The sequence below is a fragment of the Pecten maximus genome, chromosome 17 (assembly GCF_902652985.1).
Source record: "Pecten maximus chromosome 17, xPecMax1.1, whole genome shotgun sequence".
Taxonomy (NCBI): Eukaryota; Metazoa; Mollusca; class Bivalvia; order Pectinida; family Pectinidae; genus Pecten; species Pecten maximus.
This window is the reverse complement of record NC_047031.1, coordinates 21108909-21117152: the sequence shown is the minus strand read 5'-3', so window position 1 is coordinate 21117152 and position 8244 is coordinate 21108909. Positions and strand designations below refer to the sequence as shown.

General features: G+C 36.6%; 1 long non-coding RNA gene across 1 annotated transcript; it reads left to right on the top strand.

Annotated features, from left to right (window-relative positions):
- The first annotated feature begins 452 nt into the window (after positions 1–452).
- On the top strand, positions 453–2971 carry LOC117314928. Its single transcript, XR_004529639.1, has 3 exons — positions 453–512; positions 1625–1991; positions 2551–2971. It is a non-coding gene; the product is annotated as an uncharacterized LOC117314928 (long non-coding RNA).
- The last annotated feature ends 5273 nt before the right edge of the window (positions 2972–8244 follow it).

The window sequence follows — 8244 nt, the reverse complement described above, 5'->3', positions numbered from 1 at the left end:
ATTTACATACAAAGTTTCATCAAACTTGGTCGACATGCTTTACACACCCTTCACTGCTTAGTCAAAGTTCAATTCTTAAACAGTTAGGATGAAAACGGGCAAACCAGTCGTCCAACTACCATTTTTAAAGACTGGTATGTCTCGGCCAAGGGGGACAGAACCCAAAGCCTTCCTCACAGGGGCGAACGCTCAACTAAAGGCCAAAAGTGAGGCATTGTCAAGGGAGACATAAAGAATAAGTTGTTCAGAAAGAAGGGAAAAGTTAATATCAAAAATTAGTCGCCTCTTACGATCATGCAATGGGGGCAGCAGGTACAATTCTTACGCCCTACCTGCAGGGCTCCTAAGGGAGGAAGCCAACCAGCAGGTTCAATAGACCCTTTTCACACAGTATGTTTTATTACCTCCCTTTGGTAGAACTCTTTTGTGTTTCGATCGAAAACGAGGCGACCGGTGTTGACTTGTTTGTTGACAAAGATCGACTCGAAGATTCGCTGTACCGGCTTTGGCAGGTAAGAGTATTTCCGTGAAGAATATCGCACAATTTGGACAAATAGAATAAATTCCTTATTAATTAATGCATTAAAACCATACAAAGATTTTCTGTTTAACATCAGAAGGTAAATAACAAAACAAAAACGATACAATTTGCGTGTTGACAGAGGGGGCGGGGTTGTTTATGTATCGTTAGATGTTATTCAGTAATGTTTCTATCGGTCTTTTAGAAGTAGGGCAATCACATCATTCACTGTTGTTGGTCGGTTAACGACAATTGTCTTGTCAGTAGCCGTATCTACGAGTACGATACCAGGAACGTACATACACTACACAGGGATTGGTAGCCTGTCTCTATCTGTCTATCTATATTAATAACGACATACACATTGTATATATGGCGAGATGACATCGAGTGAACTACAAAACCATTGTGACCTCATTCCTACTTCTCGTCAAATCCTTTTAATTTTTGAATCAGGAAAAAGTTGAATCAATTAAAAACGGAATACATTTACATTGCTTATGATCAAGTCTATTAGTAACCTTTTTGAAAGTTTACTTAATTTTACATAAATTATCAGCATAATCTCATCGTCTCATTTTGGGAAAGAAAATTGGTGAATTGGAAAAGATTTTTTCAGGAGTGAACTGCAAATTTTGGAAATTTGGCTTAAATATGAAATAATTTCAATTGGGAATGGGGCCCATTAACGCCCCCCCCCCCCCCCCCCCCCCCCCAAAAAAAAAGCCATAAGAAAAAGCCCTGATCAGACCTTTGATGAAATTATCCAATTTAACTAATTGCTGGTATAGTTGTAGCAACATATAGTGGTAATCACACCTTCATGGCTCAGTGCACAAATACAAAACTCATCCTATGTCAGTCTCCAAACTAGTAGAGTTGCTAATTCCGCTATGTATATTGTATATCCCTGACAGAACGACGGTTTTCCGGACTGGGTGTATCCCGGGCCACTTAAACTATTTATTGTAACATTTTTATAAAATGCCAATTGATATACATGTAGGTCATTTCCATTTTTCTCAGTCAAACCTGTGTAAATATTAAGATCTATATGCATTAACATATTATACATAAATATTTTTCAATAATCTATATCCACAGATATGCTGACATCCAATGGGAAGCAGTGTTCTGTTTATGGATGCGACAACTTTGCCTTCAAGAAAGATGGAACTAGCACAGGATACATTGTTTTTCAAAGACTGAAAAAGGTTTTGGAACAAAGGAAATTGTGCTCATATTCTTTGATAAATATATGAATGGAGCACATTTCCATTGGACTTATAAGTAAAAAAAACTGGACATTAAAACCTGACCAGGCACCAAAAGTCTTCTCATGGATAACTGTACATACTCCTAGAAAAAAGTCCATTGAAGAGGTCAACAACCATGAATGAGACTACCACTGGAATCGGTTGTAGATGATTCTGAGAATTTGGATGTTTCTGAACTACATGTATTTGGAGTGGTAAGTTTTTAATACCATGATTTTTTTTACAGTATTAGGTAGCACTTAAGTGTCGGGTGGGGGTGGGGGACTGGTTAAAGAATGCAGGATTTATAAGGGATCCATAGAGATCTAAACTAGCTTGAATAATAGTAATAATAATAATGTAAACTTTTATATACCATTTATCACAACCATTAGACCAGTTCTAACCTGATCATTGGTCCATTTGCACCAAACAGAAAATTTCTCATATTTCTGGGGAGTATATAGCCAAGCAGCCGATAACGCACTTCACATTCACATGCCAAGCACTATAGTACCACATAGTAATGTAGAGTGAAGTGACTTGCCCTGTCTGGGGCTTGAACCTTAGGTCCTCTGGTCGGGTTACAAGTCACACTCCCTACCACTGTGCCTCATCCCTCCTAAATTTCCAGTAGGGAGCTTGAGGGATAAATGCTGTAAAACTAAATGTAATTTACCTAATGTATATATGGAGTTTAGATTTTTTTAGTTTTAAGGATACGAAAATTGAATGTGTAATGAATTAATGCAAACAATATTGATTTTGTTTTAGGAAATTGGAATTCAAGCAGGTCCTGGCACTAGTGATGTAGGCTGCCAGACAGATGATGGTGATGTGACAAATGTCTGTGATCATAACCACTCTAGCGACCACATTCTTGACCACATTTACAGTTTTCATGCCGATGATGATGGCGAGAATGAAATTGAAAATCTACAGATAGAAATTGAAAAACTGTCAACACAAATAAATGATATGGAAGATCGATTGAATGAATTTATAGGGAATGGTTTTTCCGTTGAAAAAAATAAAAATGACCCAAAAGCATGACTTTTTGTATACAGGATTTATTTACTGTTCTGTGTTTGAGTGCATATTAAAATACTTATCTCCAAAAGCAGAAAACTGTTATTGGTGAGGTAAAGGTGTATTTGTTTGCTCATCTGAGAAAATAAAAACTTTCAAATTTTAATTGGTGTTTTTGGTCATTCATGCACCTCACTTTGAAAACAATATTAAGGTTAAGAGTACCTAAAGCTAGAAATGTACTAAAAGATATGGGTATAATTATGTAATTATCTTATTGGTCTCCGCAACACGTTTTGAATTTTTGTCATTGTAAAATTTTAAAATTTCAAGATTATTTTAAGTAATTATGGTAATATTTATCAATAATATAAATCCCTGTGCATTATAATTTAACAATATACAATACTTACTTTGGAAAATTTGATGTACCGGGTAATTAAAATGTTGTTTTACATAAAAAAAAGTTATTGTATTAGTGTTGACATGAAAAACTCTTTTCTCGTTTTAATAAACCTTTGCTGCGGTACTTTTTACCTTAAATTAGAAATAACATAATATATACCATGTAACATATATGTAGTTGAACAATTCAAAATATAACACATTGTATTAATTGTATATAATATTTAGAAAATTATTTTCACTATATTTTGTCATTACAAGGGGCCTCGGTACAACACATGAAGTCATGAATCACCAAAATTTATTTTCAACAAGTCTTTTGATAACCTCCTGATTATTAAAGCCCTCTGTAGTAATTTTGACAATGAGTAGAATATATTTACTATTCAAACCATGAACAGTTGTCTAACTATTTAACCACTCAGGGGTGTTTATTTAGATATAACTTCATTTAACAAAATTAACTGCTTAGAAAGTTGTTTTCAAATGATTATAAAGATCCATGTTGGTATTTCTAGTAAAGGTCTCTATTTTCCCCTTTGATTTTCAATCTTCTTCCAGTCGGTAAGAAGAGGTCATCCCCGCTTTACCCTCCGTGTGTCCGATTTACCTTTAGCCACAGGTGCCTGAATCGTTTTATGAAATATTAACTTATAAGAGTACATATAAATGTGATTATTTCATAAAACGAGTCGGGCACTTGTACATGTGCTAAATAGCACTGGAATGGGGCCTACAATGCGTCATAATCGACGTAATCAGTGGATCAAAACTTAAAATGTCAATATAATATTATCACCGACATAGGCGCTTTCTAACCGGGATTTCAAAGCAATGGAACGGACACAAGCATATTATTATTTCCGGTAATACTTTCTTGATAATACCGCAATATATTTTTCAGGTCGGGAACTTTAAATTTAGGCATATGCTTTCGATATCGGTGTCACGAAGTTGCAATTCAACCCCAGTCTCAGCGTCAACAGTTTTGCCGTCGTTAATGTCAACACCGGTCGCCTCGTTTTCGAATCGGAACTCTCCTGTACTCTCGTTTAGAACGGCGGTGGGAAACTAGCGTATTCAGGAGTTGGTCTCAAACTTTTAGTAAACTTAATTTGGCTTCTTTATTATAGAGCCTACAAAGTTTCAAAGAAATCGGTAGAAAGCTTAAGACGAGATCTCCAGACAAAATTCAAGTACTAGATATAGGGAAGGAACAATTGTTGCAATAAAGATGTTACGATATTGAAAGGTTTGAAAACATTCAATACTGAAATAAGCTGGTAAACTTTCGCACACGTTTTCGTCATAATTATAATGAATACCATGTTTGGAAGAGATCGGTCGGAAAATGTAGGATAGAATTAGTTTCCCGACAAAGAAAAGTTCATGCCAAACAGATGGCAACGCCATACCATAATACTTCCGTTAAATGCTGGTCTTAAAAAATGCGAATTCTGTCTGAAAAAAAGGAGAAAACCGGCAGGTAAGTATCTTTTGACGGCCCATCGACAAAATCGGGGCATTTAGGTCCAAACAGCATCAGATTAAAAGTACACCCACGGAAAGAAAAACATTAAGCTCTAAAATATTACAAAGGTAAAAAAATCTAAATATCAACTAATTGCAAAACACATTGTATTGTATATTAGTATTGCAAACAAATAATCAAATAGGCCTATAAGCGATGAAGAAATTGTATCGAGTACGCATTTCACAGGGTTTCGCTAGTCTGAAGTCAGAGCACTTGATCATAATATGCTTTATAGTAAATGCTTGATCACAGACTTGACGAAAGGGGATCTTCTTTCGTAAATGATAACTATATGTATGGTCAATGCGCAAACGCGAGATGACAACTTCCTTTCGACGATTTGGTCTACTTTTACCACAAGTGCCCAATAGTAGGGCTACGCTTGCGAACATGGTTAAGGATGACCCAAGGCATGACAAAAGGGGGATCTTCTTTCGTGAATTATAAATAAGTGTAATAAGTATGGTCAATGCACAAACGCCAGGTGACTACTTCCAAGATATATGACAAGTATTAAAATACAACATGCGTGTTGCTATTGGTATTAAAAATCAGCATTCAGATATAGGATCCTCTGACGATGGGATTAAAATATACACTTTTATGAAAGCAAATAATTGTCTGTTTTGAATTGTTTGACGTCTTATCGACATATATGGTGATTTAAGGACGGCCTATTACGCCTCTTACGACCATGCAATGGGGGCAGCATGTACAATTCTTACGCCCTACCAAAGTGAGGTGCCGTGCTGGATGTCTTCGGCAGTATGCTTCAGTGAGGTAGCACTATAAATCGGCAAAAGTTCCGGCCTATCATAAGGAGACTTAACACAAACATACCGCAGGCTCCCAAAACACACATACGCACTTACCACACGCATGCATATCGCACGCACGGGAGCTGTTGATAGGACGTTAAACAAAAAAAAACCCAAACCAAACCACTTGGTTTGATTTGTTTAACGATCAACAGCTAAGCACCTCACAACACGTCACATTAATGATGGCTATGAAGTTCTAAAGACGTCGTGTGAAATATCTTTTATTCTATTATACATTTATAATGAAGTTCAAAAGAACAACATTACTTTGACTCAGTGTTTTGTTGAACTGTAAGTTTCACTACAGAATTTTGAATGGCCTTCAAAAGTGACGGAACAGTCAATCCTGCCTTAGCGACCAACTGAATTGTGCAACCCCCTCTCATATGTGACCGAATTTCCCCTCCAAATGTGATTTACTATAATAGTTGCATTAATTAAACGTCCATCATTACTGATTCCAAAATTTAGAAACTGTAGAATATTTGTTTATGTAATGTTAAACCATTTGCTCAGCAGTTTGTAAACCCTTTCAATATTCCCCTCAGCTTTTGTTATGTCACCTAAGTCGCAGGATCAATTTCCATTTCTGTTTGTTGTCCACCGTTAAGTTCTGTTTTGTATTGTTTTACGGCTCGTCGACAGTTGGCGACATTTAGATCTAAACTCCACATGAAAAAAATACAACTAAGTGGACACAATCAAATTGTTAAAAAGCTAACCAGTAACGGTCGATCACGCATGAGATTTGGACCCTACCTACCCATCCACCCACGGGTTACAAGTTCATTTTAAGTGTTGCCTGATCTACACGATACACGACTGACGTCTTTATACGCCAAAACCCGATTTATCGATTTAAATATATGCAGAACACACCTTGTGAGCCGAGTGTCAATCCATGAAAGAATTCAACAGACAATGTATGTAATGAAGCTTTGTATTAATGCCAATGTAGTGGAGTAGATTTTGAAAAAGGATTATATACCATTAGGATATTGCGTGATATTGTTAGTAGAATTTCAAAAGAACGATCAGAAATTTTAAAGTATACACGGTAAAGGATATCCGGTACATTCTTTGATCAGTCAACACATTCCATTGATTTGATAAAAAAATAATTGGAATGTTTGTTGGGTTTCTAGGCAACGCAAAAATAATCATCATTAACATGTCGATTTTTAAATATTTGTTACTGAAAAACCCGGCATAGGTCAAAATGATAAGTATGTGATATAAGCAAGATCAATCCATTGTGACAGCCAATATACTGGTACCTGAACGTCTTTGCTGAAGAAGTCTGGATGATTATCTACAACCCAATTACATATATGATATCGCGTTTTTTGTTTAATGTTTCTACGACAAAACTGATAGTAGCCATATCTTTCCTGATGTAACTGTTTTGATTTTGTTTTAAAGCAACACAGCTTTTGTTTCCATACACATTTGGTAATAATTTGAGCCACTTTACAATTCAACGAGCTGCAACTGGGACAGGTAAAATATAGCTGGACTGTGTTTCCCTTGAAGGACGAACAAAACTACTAGAATCACTTTGGAGATCATACAAAAGGATGACGCTTGCCTCAATTAATAATTACGGATTTCGTTTCGAGAGTCTGCTGTTTATCCCCGTCCTACTTGGAACCATCATTGGTATTCCGGGGACCATTTTTACGATGCGTTTCTACGGGAAACGAATAAAAAAGGCATCTACATCAACGGCTCTGATTCTGACTTCTTTAGCGGTGTTCGATATGCTCTCTCTTCTCACCAACATCCCGGCAGCTGCCACATCAATTTCCTTGTCCTACATTGACGGCTGGAAGGAAAATGCAGCAGCCTCGATAGAGATTTATATAAGCCGTATACCAAAGTACTGGTCGAACATGATGCTGCTTTTAGTTGGGATTGAACGGGTCATTTGTGTCGTTTCCCCACACAAGTTGCCGGACATTTTCACCAGACGTGTCGGTATTGTGAGTATTATTGTCGTTATCATTATAGGACCTATGGTACTATTTCCGTTGTCAATAGAACCACCACTGGTCGTTGTTCCGACAAATGGTACCATTACGCATGTATACCGGAAGCTTCAAACTTTAATTGACCCCGACTTGTACAGAGGATTAGTTTCATTAGTTTCAGTTTTGTATTTCGGTATTCCTGTTATCGGTGTCATGATATGCAATCTTTTCTTAGTAATTGTACTCTTATATAGATATAAATCTAAACGTGCGGCAAACGTCAGAAATACGTTGACGCCATCACAGGTTAAAGAATTACGTACAACAAAACTGGTGATGATAGTCACAGTTGTATTCATCGTTTGTGTGTGCCCACTGGTGATCATATATCCGATAATTTCAAATAGTGGAGAAGCTGTTTCGATAGAAATGATGCTGGTGCTCGTACCGATGTCCTCTCTACTGGAAACTCTGAACTACTCAATGAATTTTGTTGTTTACTACATCGGAAGCAGTAACTTTCGAACGGAAACTCGTGAAACGTTTTCCAGGATCTGTTATTGTTTTAAAAGGTCAAAAATTGTTCCAGCGATCGAATTTCAATAAACTATGAGATGTTCCTTCTTACGCTCCTTGTAAAAATACAAAAACTCAAATCAACGGATTGTATTTTATTGAATTGTCTAACGGCTCATCGACAGTTTGAAAT